The 21,907-nt window shown below is 46.5% G+C and overlaps 1 protein-coding gene across 1 annotated transcript in view; it reads right to left on the reverse strand.

The window, feature by feature from the left end:
• Positions 1-21,907, reverse strand: part of MCU (mitochondrial calcium uniporter) — an 82,254-nt gene that overhangs the window by 21,834 nt on the left and 38,513 nt on the right. The window lies entirely within an intron of this gene.

Here is a 21,907-nt window from a genome sequence, read left to right on the forward strand (position 1 = left end):
TCACTTTAGGATTGAATGCTTTATGAGGCACTTAGCAGGGAAGTTTAAAAGTGTTGCCCAGAAGCGCCAGACAAGCTTTATAGATATTCTGATTCTCACAAGTTCAGTCCCTAAGCAAAAACCTAAGTTTGGCTACAGATACCTGCAGCCAATTCACGCTGGCCAGGTTTATTCTGGAAGAAACACCAAAGTGTAGGATGTTCAGCTTGGCATTCTTCCCTGCTTTCTACAATCAGTTTGCAGCAGTTTACCACCAGGTGAGATTAGTACAGTAAAAATCAATCCTTTTGCTAGTCCCACACACATCTCATGAAGCCCTGGAAGAACCCTCCAGTTGATTAAGGGTAAATTCTCCCCCTGGATATGCTGCTTGCTGTAAGGATTGTTACTGTGCAACTCTGGCTTCTAAATCCCTTATGTTCCCTGGCAAGACTAGAGCAACAGAAGGAAACAAAAAAAAAAATTCCAATAAAAAGAAATGAATCTTTAAAGCCATTAAAGAACTCCATTTCATTGTGCTACCAGACCACAGATCAAGGATACTTACACACAAACTTAATACCCCTATATGTTAATGTTTAATGCCCTTTGGTTAACGATGTACTTTTACTTATTTTGCAGGATTGCCCTCCTCCTGTGCCCTGAGAGAGGAGATGGTGCAATGCTCACCTCCTGTGTGCCATAGGTACGTGCCTGGAGAGGCAACTTGGCAGAAGTCAAAGCAGGAGTGAAAGGCAGTGCTCTGCAGAGGCAGATCTTTATTGACACACCAACAACGTGCAGGAAGAACACAAACACAGTAATTGTCAACCTGACGCTTAACTGGTGTGTTAAATTCAGTTCCCAAGGTTTCCCTGTTCAGCTTTTCACCTGGTCTATTTGGGAGAGGAGGAGGTCATAGAGTCATAGAATCCTGGAATGGTTTGGGTGGGAAGGGACTTTAAAGATCATCTTGTTCCACCCTCTCTTCCCATGGGCAGGGACTCCTTCCACTGTCTCAGGCTGCTCCAAGCTCCAGTGTCCAGCCTGGCCTTGGGCACTGCCAGGGATCCAGGGGCAGCCACAGCTGCTCTGGGCACCCTGTGCCAGGGCCTGCCCACCCTGCCAGGGATTAATTTCTTCCCAACATCCCCTCTAACCCTGCCCTCTGGCAGTTTAAAGCCATTCCCCCCTGTAAACTTTCTGTAGGTTCCCTCCACCTACTGGAAAGCCACAATTAGGTTACCCCAAAGCTTTTCTTCCCCAACAATCCCAATTCTCCCAGCCTTTCCTCACAGCAGAGGTGCTCCATCTCCCTAACCACAGGAAAGTAGGGTACAGCACAAGCAGCACCCACAGGGTATCCTGCAGCATTCTGTGCATGCTTTCAGAAACACAAACTTGCTCCTGGCTCCTCTGGAGCAGGAAAAGCTTTTATCACCTGTGGGACTGCTCCCCACAGCCCAGCCTTGGCAGCAGGTGGGGCTGACTGGAGCACTCACTGCTTCATCACTGTTCATAAGCAGGAGGCCCAGAGATCAAAAGGTTTTTATTTAATTGACCATTGATAAAGGGAATGACTGCAACAGCATCTCCTAATAGCTCTGAGCTATTCATCTGAGCATCTCCTGCATGGCACTGCTGTGCTACAAAACTGAATGTAATTAGCCTCAAATGCAGGGAAGCACAACGGAGGCACGAACAGATAAAGTCGGAGCAAAGCTGTAAACTGAAGCCAATCACTTCATCTAACAGCCATGCCACCCTCAAAGCTCAGTCACACCCATCACTCCTCCAGGCTGAGCCTGTGGGGATGAGAGGCTGGATGCCCTCGGGAAGGCCTGCTGCTCCCCCGGAGGCAGTGCCCGTGGCCAGGCCACCTTCAGCACCAATCCACTGTGGCCCCTCCAAACCTCCCTCCTCTGGCTTGGCAAAACCAGTCAAAATGGGGTTTATGGACACACACTGTGCACAAACCCACCTTTAGTTTATATAATGATTAAGTCCAGGCATCCAAGTTAAAACCACTAAAGAATCTTTAAGAAAAACAGACCTATGACTTCCCTTAACTTATCAAGTTAACCACTGCCAGGATGTGTGAGAAACCAGGATTACCCAAACATTTCATTCTACCTCTTTGTTTAAAAATACTGTTTTCTATAAATTTTCTATCCCCCAGATCACAAGGCTTGTTTTAGCAGGATTTTAATTGAAATTTTTCCAATTATTTCAGCTCAAGTATTTTTATTTTGTTTTAAAAGCACAGAACATATAATATACTGTGTCTATATCTCTACCTACATTTTTTTTCCCCATGGAAGTTGTTGCAGCTTCGTCCAAAGAAAAAAAGACAAGGAGGATCCAACACCAAACAAATCCATTTTCAACAGCCAGTCCCAAAAACTGAACTACTTGCCCAATTATAAGCTGCAAACCACACATCAGAGATGCACATGCTGCAAAGGGTTTGCAGTTCACACTTTCCTATAAGAAGGCTGAGGATTAACTCATATTAAGAGAGACTGAGAAGCCTCGGAAATGAACCACTAGAAAAAAAATTACTAGGAAAATGAACATTTTTCTAGTTATTAAGGCCATTTAAGAATGAACAGACTTGGGAAAAGAGATTATCCTGAGGGAGAGGGATTTGGAATGGAAAGTAACAGGAGATCTTTGGCTTGATCACTTCCTTAAAGCTTTTCCAAATCAATTAAACTGGATTTAATATACTGTGATAGGTGTTCAGTGGTCTAGAAGAAGGCAATTTACAATTTGGCTCTGAGTTATACAAGCTGTCAGAGACACCTTTACAGTTTGTATTTTCATTGACAGTCTCGGTTAGTTAATGAGACTTGAACCATTCTTCTCTGGAAAATTAAATATACACACAAAACAGAGCAAGAAAAGCCTCTGTGGAGAAGCCATGAAGCGACAGGCATCAAGGTAAGGACTTCAAAACATACTTCAAAACATAAGCTTTCCATCCAAGAGGGGAGGCTGGCTCAGCTCACACAGAACCAGACACTCCCCATACTTTCTTTCCAAGAACCTTTTTAATGCTTTTTCACTGCACTGAATAGCCCTGGGAAGCAGGACTTTTCCTTTGATCCAATGCTAATTATGACTTAAAGCTCTTTCAACTGTGAATCCCAGGTTTCTGCTCCTCAATGGAGATAGCTTTAAGAGGCCAGAGAGAATCACAGAATCCCAGACTAGCTTGGGTTGGAAGGAACTTTAAAGCCCATCTCATTCCAACACCTTCCACAGACCAGGCTGCTCCAAGCTCCATCCAGACTGGCTTGGACACTTCAGGGATCCAGGGGCAACCACAACTTTTCTGGGCAACTTGTGCTAGGGCCTCCCCACCCTCACAGGGAAGAATTTCTTCCCAACATCCCATCTAACCCTGCCTACTGGCAGTTTGAACCCATTCCCTCTGGTCCTGTCACTATCTGCCCATACAAAAGCCCCTCTCTCTCCTTTGTTTTTACAATTATTTTGGCTGTTTTGGGTGAACAATGGGGAGAGAGAGCACATTTCCCCAGCTGATGGGCTGGTATGACTCTGGCTGGTTTTCTAAGCCTGTGAAATCTGCTGGGTTCACAGCTCTGCAGCCTGATAAAAAATCATCCCCAAAATCATCCCCAAAATCGGCATCAGCAACTCGGGAGGTCCATAAAGGAAGAGTGATTCAGGGCCGGGCCTCCATTACAATCTGTTTCTTTCATCCCTCCCTGCTTACCCTGCTTTGCTGATGGGTGCTGGGATCCAAACAACTTGTAAGTGAGCCACAACCAGCTGCCACAGCTGCTGGTCACAATTCTTTCCAATGGGCTCTGCTGAAAGCTTGCACAGCCAAACACTCACACCAGACATCGAAAGCACATCCCTCTTTCACAGGGTTTTTTTTTCAGTTTAGGACAAAGCTTATTGCTCAAATCAGAGAGAAAGCAACAAGGTGATGAGTTTAGGTATGAGGCCCAGGCATTTCCAAGCAAAGAGTTTATTCTTTTGGGGAGCAGGAGGCCTGATGGACTCTGGAACCACCTTGGAGAGCTGAAACCTTGCGTGCTTTCCCAGCACAGCACTGAAAACACATTAGCCTTTGAGAAAGCATTAAGAGAAGCACTAAAATAGCTGGCTGGGAGCAGTGTAAGTGGCTGTCCAGACAAATACTAGGAGAATCCATAAAGAGCTCTGGAGGCAAAAAAATCCTCAGTGGGAAAGCAGACCACTGCTGCAGACACGCAAACCAGGAACACTTACATCAAGTTCAGACTAAATATCAAAGATCACTCATTTCTGAGGGGGAACAGTCACAATGGAAACTAAAACATGCACAAGGCACAGCTGGGAAAGCAGCAGCTAGACGAGCACAGAGCAGGGAAACAGGAGGAACACAGGTCTCAGCCTTGCTCCAACGCTGCAGGACATTGCAGCAGCTGCAATCAGATTTGCTCAGGAGTGCAAGAACCCAGCAAATCCACTCAGGCAGAGCACATCCCACATGGATTGCCTACAGACAAGCACCATTTCTGCAGTGACATTTGCAATGACCCCGTGCCATCTCCAATGAGGAGGCTGCACAGCAAACAACCCCCTCCCCAAATTTTATCTTGTCCTTTCACACAGCAGGCACAGGGTGCTTGAGCGTTTTCAAAGTTTGTAAAGGCCAAAGTCTCATCTCTACACTGTGTTCCTGTAATTCAAAGATATCACTATAAACTTGGGAAAAGAATTCAGGCCAAGTCACAACTGCAAGAGTTTGAATACAGCTTGGGAGCCACACTCGAATGGTGGGTGACTGGCACACCCTTCTCCTCTGGGGATAAACTTCTTTTCCAATATGCCTGCAGGCGAGAGGAACAGAATTAATTTAAGCTCACCTGAGGCTTTTTTCTGGCATTGAGAGGTTCTCAGCAGGCAAATGCTAACAAGGTATTTATGAAGTTATGCTGGATTTGGAAAGAGGGGCAGGGGGAAGCTTCGGCGCGGCCCAGCCTTTCTGAACAAGGTCATCACCAAGTTGTCACAAGCCCCTGTGCACAGCAAGGGGCTGGGCCACCAAATACCTCAAAACCACAGTAATTCAACTTTTTAACAGTAACAAAGAGAGACATTAACACTTTCACAGTCTAGAACAGAGTCTGTGTGGTCCTCGGCTTGGAAACATTTGGGAGACCTGTTGTATTTCTCAGCTCTTGTTTGTTATTAATATATACATTATCTTTAATACAGTAATCAGTCTGACAGACTAACAGACATAGTAAATAAGTCAGATCTGCTGTTCTCACATTTTGTAGATAGGGAAGATGGATTTAAATCCAGTAAAACATTAAGTGTCATGAATTTGACACCACGGCTCTCCGGGTTACCAAAACCTCTGCCCTCCAGAGCACTGAAAAATTCAGAAGCATCATCTCCCAGACCACTGAGCAACCACCACCACTCCTTTGGTTTTGCAGGCTGGTGAGAAATGCATTGGCAAGTTTGTTGTAGCTCAGGGGATGACGTCTGGCAGAGAGGGAACTTTCTCATGCACATTTATTATTAATTAATATCAAACTCCTTTTTTGGAATTCTGCATCTTCCAGCCAGAAAGTCCTCCCTAAGGAACATTAAATACCTGATTTCTCTGAAAAAAAAGCAACTTCTACCAAAGCATCTTGTAAAAATCACAAGTGTTGGATCCATAATTTCCCTGGAGAGGGGGGCAGCTCCTCTGATGTTTAAAACCCCCAACACCCTGCAGAAATCCCAGCAGGAAATAGGAGCACTCCTGAATGCCACGGGCGTGCAAAGCCAGCTCCACCTCACGCTGTGGTGCTGCTCCCTTGCTGATCTCAATTAAAGGTGTCATTAAGGGTTCATCAAGCCACAAAGCCCTGCAGTTTTGTAGAGGCCCACCTTGTACCCTCCTGGGCAGCAGGAGGTTACAAAAAGGGGCTGTAAAACCTCCCCCCTACTCCCCTTTATCAGCCCTGCACAGAACCACCGACACCTCTGACACACCTTAGGGATAGGAGGTGGTGGCTGGGTAAGCAAAACCAGGACTTGTGGACCTTGCATAAATGGAATTTACAAAGATAAATAGAAATAAAGCCTGCACAGTCCCAAATAGATTTCAATAAGCTTTCCCCACACTATTTACAGCCCAGCAAGAGGCTTAAAAATGCTCATTCTGATCTGGCTAGAGGAAGCTCACGCAAGGGTCACGCTCACCTTAAGGGGGTGACACGAACTTCTTTTGGTGCATCAAACCTTCCCAGAACTGCATTTCAATGCAAACTCTTTCCCTGCTTCCCTCCTCTTCCCACAAGCCAGGATTTCTTTGATTCTCAGTCTAATTAGGAGATAATTTTAACTCTGTCACTGGTTTGATTGCACTGGTGCTTAACCACATTATTAAGCAAATCATTAGCTGACATGTGGCACCTTTTCCATCTGACAGAGACAGGCTCAGTGGGGAGGATGGGGGGAGACTCCAGAGAAACAACCCCTGCCAATCCTTAGATTTACCAGGCTACAGCTGCTGAAGCACTGCTTGGGCCACCATATCCACTTTATCATGAACAACAGGGGCAAGACAAGCAGCTGTACCTGCCTGGCACCACACATCCAAGGTCACCTGTGAAGGACAGCTTGATCCTGGAGCCACCACTGAGGAGCCTGAGCAGCACAGGAGCTGCAGCAGCCAAGCAGACAACCAATCTTGTGTACTTGAACACCAACTGTGAAAGACCCTTCCTGCTCCATCTCTGCAGCCCCAGACTGCCTGTGGCACGTTCTGGCAAAGGGCAGTGGAGCCCATCAGCTCCAGCTTGGAAATGCTGCTTTCCAAGTTTTCTGTTCCAGGAGGAAACACAGCAGGTTCAGTCACTTGCTGCAGCCTGAAAAAGGCTCCTGTGCCTCACTCACACCCATTTAGAGCAGACTACTTCAAATAAACAATAAGTTAGACAGAACAAGGAGCTTTTCAAAATCCACACGACAGCTGGCTAAGTTCTATGAAGGGAGTGTTTCCCACCTTGTGATTCCTTCAGGGATCCCAACTGAAGTACCTAAGCAAACAGTAAGAAATCATTTAACAACTCAGTGTGCTTTCTCCTTCTAGGAAAGCCTTCTGTCCAACACACACGAATCTGCATGGAGGAACCATCCTGCAAGCCTGTGACACCAAAGCCTCCTGCAGCAGCAGCAGCCACAGCTGCTGACTTTGCCAGCCACCCCTGCTCAGCAGCTGCTCCAGCAACACATTCCATCTCTGAAGCACCAAGTTCTGGTGCTCTGCTGGAGTGAGGATGAAAGGCAGGTCCAGATTACACAGCAGTGATTTACAGCCACAATCAGAGGCTCTCTGCAGTCCAGCCCCTGACTGAAACACACCTGCAAACAGTGTTTCTGTCTTCTGAAGCTTCTTGTTAACAGCAGACTGTGTTTAGAGCGGGAAACACCAGCTCACTCAAGGAGACAAGTGATGAGCTGCCTTTGTGTGCTCCTTGGGAACAGCAGGAAAATAGAGGAGGCTTTAAATTGGTTGCCAGTGTTTGCTCTTCACAGAAAGTACATTTCACAAGTCCTTTGGGTGACTGGCACCTTTGCATCCCCTCTCCATGTGCTACAGCACCTGGGAGCAAGTGGAGTCTCAGATCAAGCAAAGATGTTCCAGATTGCTTAAAACAGGTCTCACATGATAGAAATGGCTCAAGTACTACCACAGTGGATGCTTCTTAAACTATTTTACCACATTACAAAGGAAAAACCCCTCCAAGGTCTCTTGCAAATCAATCCTGGGAATCCATTTCTCCTGCTTTTCACCATGGTAGCTGAGTTTACAGTCCCTGGCCATGGAGAAGCAGCCAACCTGGGACAGCTGGACAACAAAACAGAATTCTAGATGGGCTTTTAAAGGTCTCTTTACTGACTTGATCTTAAACTACAGCCCAGACTGCCAGTGCTTTCACTGCAGCAGCTCCTTTCCCTTCATGTGCCAAGAAAAGTCACTGGTGCTTCACAGGGGACACGGGGAGAGGTCATCTCCATGAAGTCACCAGGGCCACCTCGGGAGGGACCACCACAGCCAAGGGACAAGCTCTGCCAACAGGAGAGGGCACACAGAGTCAGCTGGCTGGTTTCAGAGCTGCTGCTGACAGCAGCTATGATTTGTGTCATTACAACAACACTTCTGAAGCCATCAGCTGTAGCAGCTTACCAGCTATCAACAGCAGCAAGATGGAGAGCAAATCCATGAGCTATCAATGGCACTACCCAGAAAGTCTGTGAATATTCAGGTCACTAAAACACAGATGTTTTTTTTTTTTTTTAATTATGAAAGAAAAATTAGCGGCTTCAAGTAACCCCAAAGCTTTACAAATGTTACTGCACCAAAACAACAAACCCAAAGATGACCAAAAGAACTGTTTCACTCCATTCTTCTGGACCAGTGCATTTGTACTTCCTATTTTCCTCTTGTTAAGGAGACCACCATCCAGTTCACTGGATGGAGCAAGCAGCACCACACTGATGCCTCAGGTTTTAACTTTTCTATTTTTCACATTCTGTGCTGCTTTAGTGTGTGGGTCTGAGCTTCACATTAAGGGATGCTGAGCTCTCTGCACAGAGCAGGGAGACAAAACAATTCCTGCTCTAGCTGGGCACCAAGGACAAATGACCCAAATCTCAGCCCAAGAGCACAAACCCCGTGGGCTGGGGAGAGAAAAAAAAGCAGGATGGGACTGCAGGGGCTAAAGCTGGAATGGGACAGTGAACTGCAAGGTGCAAATGGAGCAGAACTGATCCCAGTGACAGACCCCGTGGCTGGGTGTGCATTTTGGGACCATTTTGGTTCATCCTGGGTGCAGCCCTGGCTGGGCTCTTGTGCTGCCCAAGGTGGATCCATGGAGAAAATCCTTTTAATAAATCCCTGCTTTATTCTATAGCTCTGTCTGGCCTCTGCTCTAGCTCAGCCTTCCCAAGGCATCAGCACCGTGCAGCAGAAGTCACACACACACACAAACACAAGGCAGACTTCATTCAAACAGCTGACACACATTTCAGACTACAGTTTTCCAAAACTTTTTCTGTTGGTATTTTTTTTTTTTTTAACCCAGCTTGGAAACAACCAGCAAGAGCTCCAACAGGAATGAAACCAACTGTTATAATCCATGTGGCATGCACACCTGACACACAGGTGTCTACAGCTGGAGCCACACTGCCAACATGGACAGCAGGCACACCAGTGATCCACAGGGAACATGGCTAACTAAACTTTCAGAGCAGCAACCCATTTTTGCCCCAAATCAAACAGTGACAAGCACTGTCAAAGCACCCACATGTGTCTGTTGGGCACAGGCAGCACAGTGGAAGAGGGTCAGCTCCCAGCAGGCTCTAAAAGTCAAAATGTAGTGAGCAAACCTGTCTTGAACCGTCTGATAGAGTACAGTCACCTGGATTTATTAAGAATATTTCTTCAGAGCAATCCTAAAATGCAATGGATGCATGCTTGGGCTATGCCACAATTAGGCAAGCTCTCAGCTTACACCTGCAGCTGTTTCCTCAGCTGTCATCAGCCAACTGGGAATTTCTCACCCACAGCAGAGGCTGCCCTTGCCCTGCTGGCCAGGTCCCCCCACCACACTCCTGACCTCAGCATCTTCAAAACACAGTTCATGGCACCACATACAGCACATCCCTGCTAAAAGCAGCACATCAGGCACTCCTCCATCCTCCTCCATCATCATCTTTCCAGAGAAAAAGAAAGAAGCTAAATCCTGCTCTTTATAACTGTAGAAAGAGTTACAGGGTTAAAGTGAAAGGTTGTGCCAAAGACTACCAGTTTGGGCTTAAAATCTGAGTGAAGCATGCCTCTGCTAGTGACCAGCTTAAAGAATAACACATTTAAGAGCTGCATGGGGGAAATAAACTGCATTCCTGGGAGAGAAAGAAGAAATGGCTCAGCTGTAGTTCTCAGGAGCAAACTCACAGGTTCTCAGGAAACTCAGAAGCAGATTCACACCACCAGATTTGGCAGCAGGAAGTGAATACAAGAGATGAGGATCAAAAACCCAGAACCCACCCTCTGGGAGCAGGCAATGGAGCACAAGAGAGCCACCTCAGCATTCCTCTTCCACTGGCACATCTGCACACTGCTCAGCCAGGGAAAACCTCCCTTTCCCACTTATGCTGTTCATGTTAAGTTCTCCCTCTTCCCAGATACCAACTGGATTTTAACATTTTACAACTGCAGGTCAGATTTACCAGGGGGAGGAGAGCAATGCCTGCTCCCACTGTCCCAAGTTTGCAGTCACTGGACTGGACTGTCCTGTTGCCAGCCCAGTGTATCTCACTCCAATACTGAGCTCTGTGTGCTCCTGACAGGCTTCCCTAACACCCACCCTCTCCAGGTATCCTTGCTCCCTGCCATTTCATCACTCCTTGCTCTTCATCACAATCTAGGGAAACTTCCACAGCCGTTTCCTTACAGCACCAAGGCCAGGAAAAACATTTCACTGAACTGTGCAACCTTCAGCAGCTTGTTGGCTCACAGTTCACAAGAAAAGTTATCACTGGCACATACAAAAATCTCTAATGCAGTTAAAGTATTTCTGGCAGAGAAACAATAAAAAAGTAAAGTGTTTCAAATGCCTGGCTAAATCTGCTACAATAGATGAGAAAGGGCTTTCTAAGCAAGTTTATCCGTGAGATCACTTCTCTGTGGTGTACAGCAAGAGCTTGATTAATCACAAAACTATTTGCAAGGAATAACAGAACAGACCCTGCAGAACAGCTCCCCAGCACAGGCAACACACACACACTCCTCATCCTTCTGCAGGAGGAGCTGCTCAAGACTGAACTCTGAATTGCAAACTGGTTTTTTCTATTTAAAGGAACTAATGATGCAAACTGGCTGTGTCCTTTCTCAAGTGCTGCTTTATTCACTACAGCCCTCTGTTTGCACAGCATTTAAATACTGATTCAGCTCTTCCTTAATGAAAGATTTCATGTAGAAAAGAACCAAAAGAGGTAATTCAGGTACACAGTGAGTGATTTATCCACATAACCTCCACACAGGCAGCATTCTTCCTCCAGCCAATGAACTTTATTCCTCCTTGGGAAGGATTTGACACAGACATCAAGCACAAATAGATTGTCCAGCTCAAAGTGGGAAGCACACCGGTCAAAACAAACTCTCAGCTCCAAATCACCATTTTAATTTCTTTTGTGACCCCTGCAAAATTGGCTTCCCTTTTATACTAAGGGTGAGTTCCCAGTGCTACCAGCTCTTGCAGGATTCCCCCAAATTCCTCATATCCCCCTCAGCCCCACTGTCAGGACACCCATTTCAGTCAAACCCTCCAATATCTCAGTTCTACTGCCAAAAAAGCAGAGTCTATAACTTCTGGTATTCAATAGCCTTAAAGTATCAAAGTGTAGATGAGTCATCAGGGAAAGATTAAAAGGAACTGGGTTTTTAATATTGCCAGTAAAGGGAAAAAAAAAAAAAAAGGTGGTTTGTGGAAGAGACAACTTACAGCCTTCAAATATGAGTCTCTCCTGGTGAGCTCTGCCCTCAGATGGATGGTGTCAGTTTGATGCATCAGTGCATCAGAGATCAATGCAATCCTAAACTTTGTGTCTTCAAGAAGTTATTTTCCAAATCTGCCTGGGAATTGTTTAAGCATTACACAGGCTGGAAAAAAGAATAAATCAAGCCTAACTATTGGAAACACAAGTAATTCATCTGGCAAGCTGAGAACAGACACAACGGGCCATGAATAATTCAAGAGGGGTAAGATCCAAAATATTCCTTTTGGTCTATTACCTGCAGCCTGAAGTGGTGATAAAATACTTGATTAAATTGGAGAGCAAAAGCTGTTCAGCACAATTACTGGATAAATATTTCAGAGCAATTTTTCTGTTAAATATTTGGAATCCCCCTGCCAGCCTGCATTCCACCCAAGGACACGAGGGGAGGGTTTCTACAGGAGCTCAGTGGCCTTTCCAAAAGGCAAAAGTCTCAGAGGGTGAGGGATGAGCATTCAGGCTCACAGAAACCCAGCTCAAATCACTTTGCAAGCTAATTCTTTAAGTGTAGCTTCTGACATTTGTTGAGAAAAACCTCGAAAATTCTACTTGTGGAAGTAGGATTTTAGGTGCTGCTTTAGGAAAGCATCCTCCTCCTCCTCCTCCCCCCCTGCCCTGTTTTAGCTGCTGAATAAAATCAGAGCTGAGGACACAGATCTCACAGACCATTGAACCTGCATTTGCCCACTCACTTCACCTCACCACTGAGCTGTGCAGCCCTTCCAGGGAGCACCACAGAACTGCCACCTGATAAAGCCAAGGTAAATTACTTAAACCAGTTATCATCTCTGTTATTTCCATGCCATTTGCTTCACAGAGTGACTGGGCACAGAGTTCTCTAAGCAACCTGAAATTCTGGGGGAAAAAAATACTGTTAATTGCCATTTGAACTCTAAAGAGCAAACCTTGTGCAAAGAAAGGCAGAACCTGGTGAGAGGATCATTATCAAGGCTTTGGGGATTTTCCCTGGAAGCCCTGTACCTGTGAGGAACATCACAGCAACCCTCAGCCTGCATTTGGGAAAGGCAGGGGAATATGGCCACTAAAGCAAATTTTGGCTCTGATAAAAAGTAACTTTCACATTATAATTATTTCTCCATCCCACCTTTTTACCCCAACCTAAATAAATGTATCCCTGTGTTGGGAAACACCTGGAAAAAGGAAAAAAACCCAACTCACACAAGCTTGGGACCTTCAAAGGCATGAATGACCATGATAAAAAGGAAAAAACACCTCTCAGTGTGAAAAGCACAGGAGGGGATAAAGCTCCAGTGTAGGAGTTCAGGAGCAGCAATTGATGCTTGGGCCAAGGAAGAGCTCTCAGAGCTGAAACACTCAAGAGCAGAAAGGAAAGTTCTATCCACTTTTAGCTAAAGAAAAAAAATAAATGTTACTGAATTTAATCAAGCCTCCTTCCCCCTATTCTTTCTAGCTGGGTTTAGCAATAGCACAACAAAAACCAGTGTGGGGAAGTGTGACTTCAAATCCAGGCCATTTCAAGAACATTGAGCTTCAGTAAGTCGAGCCACCAGGCAGGAAAACTCATTAGGAACAGTCAGCTTTAAATACATTCACCATTTCTACTTTATTTTCCTGAAATGCCACTCATATCCAGCAATAGGGTTTGCCTGCACTGAGGAACATCCAGCCAGCTCCCATAATCCCAACTCCCAGTTTATCTCTGAAAACACACAGCCTGTCAATTGCTATGTATTTCACATACTTCCTGATTTATTTAAACCAAAGAGAATTGTAAAGAAGTCATTTTTATGACTTATTCTAATTGAAGTTGAAATATAAATCTCCAAGTCAAATGTAGCTACCATAAGGGTACTTGATAGATCAATACTTTAAACACATTATTCATAGCATTTAGGTTCAGAAATGTAAAGCTGCTGCTAACCAGCTATTTAATATTAAATAGACATAAAAATTCAGTCATGAGGGCAAAAACCCCTACAACCAGGTACTTCTGAAGCTTCCAGAAGAAATCTGGAATGATGGTCCTCGAGGGTGCCTTCCAAATCAGAATATTCTGTGAAATACCAGAGAGCTGATGTCTGACTTCCATGGAAGTGAAAAAGAAGCAAAAACGATTTATGTTTATTTTCCATCAAGAAACAGATCTGATAAAGAGATAACATGCACAAAACAAACAGGTCTTTAGGCACCCTTATCACAGAATATTCAAAGCCTGACTGTGGATTTTGACAGTCAATATTTTCCATTTGGATTTACCTGCCTTGTGATAAAAAAAAAAAAGAAAATAAAATGAATGCCCGTCCCTGATTTTATTTGCACATCCCTTAAAAGAGTTGTGGGTGCTGTCAGGAGATGCCACTTGAAAAGCCTCTCTGTAGTCACAGTGGGTCTGGACATCAGTGAGGGAGAAGCACAAGCAAGATTTGGGCCTTCTTTTGTAAAAATTAGTCATTTAATAGCAATTCTGGAGACTGAACCTCAGAGATGCAGAAATTCTTCAATTCCACCTGAAGGCACACGTGTTCAGACCCCATCTATGAACAAGCTGAAACTCCTTGGGGTTTTGTTTGGTTTTTTGTAAAAGCACAAGAGCCTTGCATTGTGGAAAATTAATCCAGCTGCCACCCTGCAGGACAATGAGAAGAACAAGATTGGCTTGGTCTGCCCCAAAGGCTCAGAGCACTGTTCATGAACAGCCTGGGTGTGTTCCCTGCTGGCACAGTGTGCCCTTGTAGCTGAAAAAAGCAGAGCAGCTCCTTGGCTTGCCTGTGAAACAGAGGTGCTTTGCCTTCCCTGCCCCTCGAACAGCAGGGAGTGGGCTGGAGGAGGAGGACAGTGGTGTGGCATTAATTTTGGGCACTTTTACCCATTAAATAGGGAAGCACTTCCTGAACCAAGCTGGCTCTCAACAGGTTTATTTTAGAGAGCACAGCTTGCCACAAGGAACAGCAAGGCATGTCAGCATCAGAGCCAGAGTCCCCCTGCAGCTGCTCCACCCCAAGTGCTGCTTTCAGCCCATCCTGCTCCCAGGTTAGGAAACCAGCAAGCCCTGCATGGTGTGGAGAAACCACAGTGCTTTGCTAATGCTGCTCTGGGCAGCACTGTGGCAAGGCTTTGTGCGCTTTCCAAATGTTCCAGACTCTGCAAGCCCACCAGAGTCTGCCTTTGGGCACTGCTCCTCCTTTGGCACCTTTATTAGCACACCTGGCATGTCAGCATCATCCTGATCTTTACTGCTCAGGTCTCACACAACCCACAGTCCTTCACACTGATCCCCAAGACACCCTGGAGCTGTGTGAGACAAGCAAGTTTGACACAGAATCTTGCAGCCAGGGAAGCCATTCCTTCCAATCCAAGGAACCAAGCCCTCACCTCCCCTCTTGGGGCTGCACTTTGAGCTCTGGCACTGCTGCATCCCCCCTGAGTCTCTGCTGCCAGCACACTCCCCAGCAGGCACCATCCACCTCCCACTGCCTGAAGTGACTGCACAGCACTCTCCCTCCAAGGCAGCTTCAGGGAGGAAGCTTCCCTGGAGCAGAGCGTGCTAACAAAATCAGATTAGGAAAATCACAAGGTGCTGTTGCTATAAAAATGCCCCTTCATTTACTGTTTTAATTAAGGAGACCCCAGACCACGCTGCCAGTGGCACTCCCCACTCCTGCCCATGGTGGTGCCCTGATGTCCTCTGCTTTACTCAAGCTCATTCACTTTTTATTTTCTCCTGCAGGCTGCTATCAGCTAGATAAGGGAATCAATACAATGTGCTGCCACACAGCTGCTGGTTTTCCTGCCTGCAGCTGAAAGATGAGAAATACCCTCCCATCCCTGTGCAGTTTGGGGCTGACAATTTCTTTCTAGACAGAAATTAAGGTTAGCACTGGTGGAATTTACCCTAACTGAGCACCACACCACTGGCAGATCTTTGTTTGTATTCATCCTTGTTCCCCTGTGAGAGCCACCAAAACTGGTGGTTGAAGCCTTTAAACTACAATTTAATACAACTAAGAAATAAATCAAACCTTCCAATGCTGCATTAAAGGTTTAGGAGTATTCTCCATGAAGGGAAAGTTCCTCATGTGAAGCTTCTCATTTATTCCATAAAAGAGTAGCAGCTTTTAACTTTCAGGTGGAAATTGCCACAAGGCTGGGTCAGAGCTTTGTTTTCTCATTGCTTAGAGACCAATAAACTGCAAACACCCAATTCAGTAAAATCTCCACGATTAATTCAGGGGGTGGAGGGGATACACTCACCCTAGAGACCAGGCAATACATCAGCACATAAGACACAGACAAAAAAGTTTATTTTTTTCTCATGAACCCAAATATCACTTTGTCATAAACCCAAGCTGTCAGCCAAATTCTTCTTTCCTCAGAAACTTGCACACATTTGCTGTGAATTTTCTAATTTAAGCCCTCCCTTAGGCAGGAGAAGGCTTCCCAACTCTGCAATGAGCAAATGAAAATTAAATCCCTTCTAAGCACTGCAGCAGCAGAAAGCACCACCCTGAGCTTGCTTTGCCCTGCAAGTTTATGGGTAAAAGTGCCCAAAATTAATGCCACACCCCTGCCCTCCTCCTCCAGCCCACTCCCTGCTGTTCAAGGGGCAGGGAAGGCAAAGCACCTCTGTTTCACAGGCAAGCCAAGGAGCTGCTCTGCTTTTCACCTCAGCTACAAGGGCACACTGTGCCAGCAGGGAACACACCTCAAACTGATGCACAGCCCAAAGTAGCTGCACTGAGTGGCATCCTATGAAACCCAGTGTGAACAATGTGCATTTTCTGATTTGCTTTTTGCAAATACTCAAACAAATATTGTATGTGTTATGTTAGAAAGTGATGCTGTATTAATTCTCTTAAGTAGTGTGTTAAATACAGTTTTAGGTTATAAGAAAATGTTAAAATAGAAACTATGCTATGGAAGATAGTTTTTTTTAAGAGAGGAGCCCCACCAAGATAGCAGCCACAGGACACCCAAATCTTTCAGAGAAAGAGAATTTATTGCTCCATTATCGAGTTCTTCCTGCCTCACTCAGCCCTGAAGACGCCGTCAGGACTCAGAGGAAGAAGCTGACACTGCCCAGCCAGAATCCTGTGTGTGAATGGAATTGATGCATCATGGATGAGCTGTAGGAATGTGCAACAGGCTGCTGCTCTTAAGGGTTAATCCTCTGTTAACGTGAGTCCCAGAAAGAGCCACCTGGACTGTCTCTAACTCTTTGTTTCTATTGTCTCATATTGTCCTAATCCCAATTGTCCAAATCATTATCACTCTAATTATATTGCTATTTTTATAACCATTTTATTACTATCAAACTTTTAAAATCTAAAAAACAAGTGATTGGCGTTTTTTCACACCCAGAGCAGAGAACAGTAGCCAAAGCATTTGTAGCCAAAGCAGCACAAGTCTGCACAGGCATTGCTGCACCCCAAACATTCTCCCCTAAATGTCACCCAATGAACCCTTCAGTGCTGCTCAATTTCCACAGGGGGGTTTCACTTTTAACAGGACAGGTGCCCCCAGCTGCTTTTAGATGGCAGATTTCTGGAGGAATGGTGCTTAAAGGTCTCAAATTCACACTGAGCTGAAAATAAATGAAGAAAACTCTCAGGGTGCCTCCACGGGGCTTGCAGGACGAGCCAAGGACTTGTTTCTTCTGCCTCATTTCCCCTCCCAGGTCACACGCTGAGAAACACCATTAAAGCCAAAGAAGGTAAGAAATGCTGATAAACTTCAACCTGGAAACATCACTGCAAATAAATACAAAGCTCTGGCCAGCAGCTTTTCCCTACAGCTCCAGTACCAGAGCCAGTGGAAAACCACACAGATATTGATGGGAACCCTCCAGAGCTGAGTGTGAGCATAGCTGGGCTTGGCAGAGTCACCGAGACCTGGGCTGGTATTCAAAACACCCAGAAATTGAGAAACACACAGAGAAACTGAACTGAAATCTCGGTACATTCTGCACAATCCAGATTGAAAACAGTCTCACACTTCTAAAGTAATTACTTGGTACAGATGCTGTAATTTGCAGGTGATACTGGTTCATTCCTGCAACCTCTTTTACACCCAGATCTGTGTTTCAGGCAATCTTAAATCACATACAATCATAATTCATCCGCAGAGAACAGGGCTGAAGTCCAGCTCAGCAGAGAGTTATAGAAAAATAATCTCTGCCACACATCATCAATAATGCACAGCCGACAGAAAGAGCCGTGTTAACATACAGATGGGCAATAATCTAATTACCAGTGACCTTTTTTTCTCTTCCACTGCCTACAGGTCAAAACGTTTGAGTCACTTTGAAAGGAGAGATAATGTCAAAAATGGCTGTTTGGGGAAATCCCTCCATCTAATAATGGCTTTAACGAGCCCATTCCTTCTGACTCCAACTGAAGAATGCTCGATGGTTGCTATGAATACAAACGAAGGGATTTCCAGTTAATGTGCACGGCACAGGGAAGCAAATCCTCACGATTAAACAGCTCCCTCCTCTCTCCCTGCGGGGCAAGAGCTCCCATGGAATTACTTCTGAATTCACTGATCAAACCAAACACGCTGCCACCATCTGCTGCAGCCTCCTTATCCCATATGTAAATCCCTTCTTTAAGAAAGGAAAGCTACTTGTTAGCAGCAGGGTCTCTACTACGAACTCTGCTACTCACAGAATCACAGAATCTCTGGGTTGGGTTGGGAGAGACCTCCAGGATCATCGAGTCCAACCCAGCCCCAACACCTCAACTAAACCCTTGCACCCAGTGCCACATCCAGGCTTGTTTTAAACACACCCAGGGATGGTGACTCCACCACCTCCCTGGGCAGACCATTCCAGAAATTTATCACCCTTTCTGTAACAAACTTATTCCTAATATCCAACCTATATTTCCTCTGGTGCACCTTAAGAGCTTGTGTCCTCTGGTTCTGTCAGTGCTGCCTGGAGAAAGAGCCCAGCCCCAGCTGAGCACAGCCACCTTTCAGGAGCTGTACAGAGTGATAAGGGCACCCCTGAGTCTCCTTTTCTCCAGGCTGAGCACCCCCAGCTCCCTCAGTGGTTCCTCACAGGGTTTGTGTTCCCAGCCCCTCTCCAGCCCCGTTGCCTCCTCTGGACACGCTCCAACACCTCAATGCCCCCCTGCTCGGGCAGTGCAATCCCCTCTGCCAGCAGTGCCTGATTTGGAGACCAAGGATAGCAGGTGAGAGGAATGGCAGATTTGTCTTTCCAAACAGGCTGTGGGTCTGCTGGTAGATAAAACCAGCACTGGGAGATAGCAGAAACAGTGGGGAAGGGTTCCACTGATTGATGAATGGAAAAAGTGATTTGCTTTTACAAATAAACTTTAGGTTTGCTCAGAAATGAAATTAGACATTGAAAGATGAAAGAAACAACAGGGAAGAAAAACCCCTAAATTCCATAAGAATTAAAATTGAAAAGGGAGGGTTATGCATTAGAGGGAAATCTTTGGTATCAGGAAGTCTGCACCTCTCAAGTACCTCAGAAATGGGGAAAGAGAGAAGGGAAATGTGGCTGGGAAATTGGGATAAAAAGGAGGCTGCGTCCTCCAAAAATTGGAGAGATCCCAGGGGATGCCCCATGGCCTCTGCCTTTATTGGAATAAAGTAAAAGGGCTCCTCTGTCTCCTTTTTGGACAGAAACCCCTGGTGTTTGTGGATCAATTTTCCTAACACGGGAGGAGCCTGAAGGTGATGAGGGGAGGAGGAGGAAGGTGATCGGCAGCAGGAGCCGCCGGCAGGGAGCCGGGCAGCGGGAGACCGCCCCGCTGGGTGATGCTGGCTGAGCGGCGGGAGGCTGAACGCGGAATCCCAGCTCGCCCGGCTGTACAGAGCCCCAAGAGGTTTTGCAATGAAGGCACAGTGCATCTCCATCCCCGGGCTGGCTCTGCCCAACGGGGAAATCACCGCTGCTGCTGCCGCAGGAGCTCTCTCCCAGCCCGGCAGCCCCGCAGGGTCACTGCCCCGCCTGCCTGCCGGGGTTCCCCGGTTGTGGTGTGAAATGAGACCCGCACATCCCTGCCGGGGTTCCCCTGATGCTGTGAGATGAGACCCGCACATCCCTGCCGGGGTTCCCCCGATATTGTGGAATGAGACCCGCACATCCCTGCCGGGATTCCCTCGATGCGAAATGAGACCCGCACATCCCTGCCGGGGTTCCCCGGTGTTGTGAAATGAGACCCGCACATCCCTGCCGGGGTTCCCCCGATATTGTGAAATGAGAACCGCACATCCCTGCCGGGGTTCCCCCGATATTGTGAAATGAGAACCGCACATCCCTGCCGGGGTTCCCCGGTTGTGCTGTGAAATGGGAACCGCACATCCCTGCCGGGGTTCCCCCGATGTTGTGAAATGGGAACCGCACATCCCTGCCGGGGTTCCCCCGATATTGTGAAATGAGACCCGCACATCCCTGCCGGGGTTCCCCGGTGCTGTGGAATGAGACCCGCACATCCCTGCCGGGGTTCCCCCGATATTGTGAAATGAGACCCGCACATCCCTGCCGGGGTTCCCCGGTTGTGCTGTGAAATGAGACCCGCACATCCCTGCCGGGGTTCCCCCGATATTGTGAAATGAGACCCGCACATCCCTGCCGGGGTTCCCCGGTTGTGCTGTGAAATGAGACCCGCACATCCCTGCCGGGGTTCCCCGGTTGTGGTGTGAAATGAGAACCGCACATCCCTGCAGCCACCGCTGCGGGGAGGGAGCGCTGGACGAGAAGCGAGCGGAGAATTTCTGTCATCCACCCCCCCGGCTCTCAGCCACACCAGCGCATGTATTAATAGCTCTTCACGCTCCCAACTCATCAGTTTTCTGTTTGGAATTTCGCTCCCAGAAAGAATTACGTTGCTGGAGGAGCAAAAGCAAGAAAATGCACAGAACAGCAGGAAATGAGCAAATAGGAGAGAGTGTTGACAAAGCAGTCGGGCGACTCGGGACTGCAACAACTCACCCACCCAAAAAGATGCAGAAACTCCTCACACAAAAGTGGTTTCCATGTTTATATGGCATAGATGGACTTCAAAAAATTAGCCCGAAATTATTAACCCTTCAAGATCCCCCGTATTCACTTGCCTTGCTAAACGAATAATTCCTCCCTGTGAAGGAGATGAGTTTCCTTAAGTGCACGGCACAGAGCACATTGACACCGAGTTACTCCTGCAGAAATCATTCTGCTCCTCCTGCTGCAGCCAAACGCTTCTACTGCAGCATGGAATCCTTGGGATGTTCTAAGAATTCCTGCTTTTTAGTCCGGAGTACCTGTCAATGGAACATCATCTCCCACCTGCGGTGCCTAAGCACGGAACGAATTACAGAAACCACATTAAAGACCCAATATGGGATTTTTTTTCCCCCCTGTTCCAACAGATATCTTGTCCTTGAAAAAACGCAAATAGTCAGGCTTGAGAAATAAGAATGGTTTTAACTACATCCAGAAATTGGGATGGGTGGGCAGAGCGCTTTAGTTCTGAAACACAAACAGGGATTTTAACCAGAAAAACAAAACTTAGACACCACAATCTTTATACTAAACACAAAGCTCCTGGAGATTTTTCCCTCTTTTCATGCTCCCTCAGAAGCCCATTTTTCCCACAGGAGGTTTAACCATACTATTCCCACAGATGCTGTTCCATTGGACACAAAGGAGACCTGGGGAACTCCTTGGGCAGAGCATGGCAGCACCAGAGGATCCCATCAACTGCAGAGCAACAAACTGCACTCTGCAAGTCATTCACCCTCTAGCTGTACTTTATATTTATTTAGCTATCTGTTTCAGACACCAGACCTACACAGCAGGTAAGAGTTTATGTTCAACAGCAACATTTCCACAAACACAAAACTGGGAGAGTCGAGGTTTCCCATCCCTGCACACACAAATCCTCTCTGTGCATCTTTTGAAGCACGTGAACATTCTCCCCACCAGGATTTGGCTCCATTTCTGAAGCTCAGAAGCTCATCCTGCCCAAACTGGCAGCTCCACCACACCTGGTACCCAAATGACACGCTGAATTTTTAGGATTGAAGCTTTTATTGCAGACATTTGAGTGCTCACACTCAAAACCACAGAGCTCAGCATTTCCCAAGCAGTTATCAGGAAGGAAAATGAGAGTGCAACTTCTCCCCCTGTTGCAGCCACAGCCCAGTGTCACAGGAAGGGGAGGGGTGAAATCAGGTTTAAATGAAGGTCAACATTTGGGCTGGGAGTTATTTCAATAACTCAACTGGAAAATCAGCCTTCAGCTGGCTGTAACCAGTACACAAAACTATATTTTCCAATTTAAACTTGGTTGTCTAGTGGACACAGGCATACCCTGCATTTTATGAACACCCAGAGGGAATGGTGGGACACTGATAA

Source organism: Fringilla coelebs, assembly GCF_963513975.1.
Source record: "Fringilla coelebs genome assembly, chromosome: 8".
Lineage (NCBI taxonomy): Eukaryota > Metazoa > Chordata > Aves > Passeriformes > Fringillidae > Fringilla > Fringilla coelebs.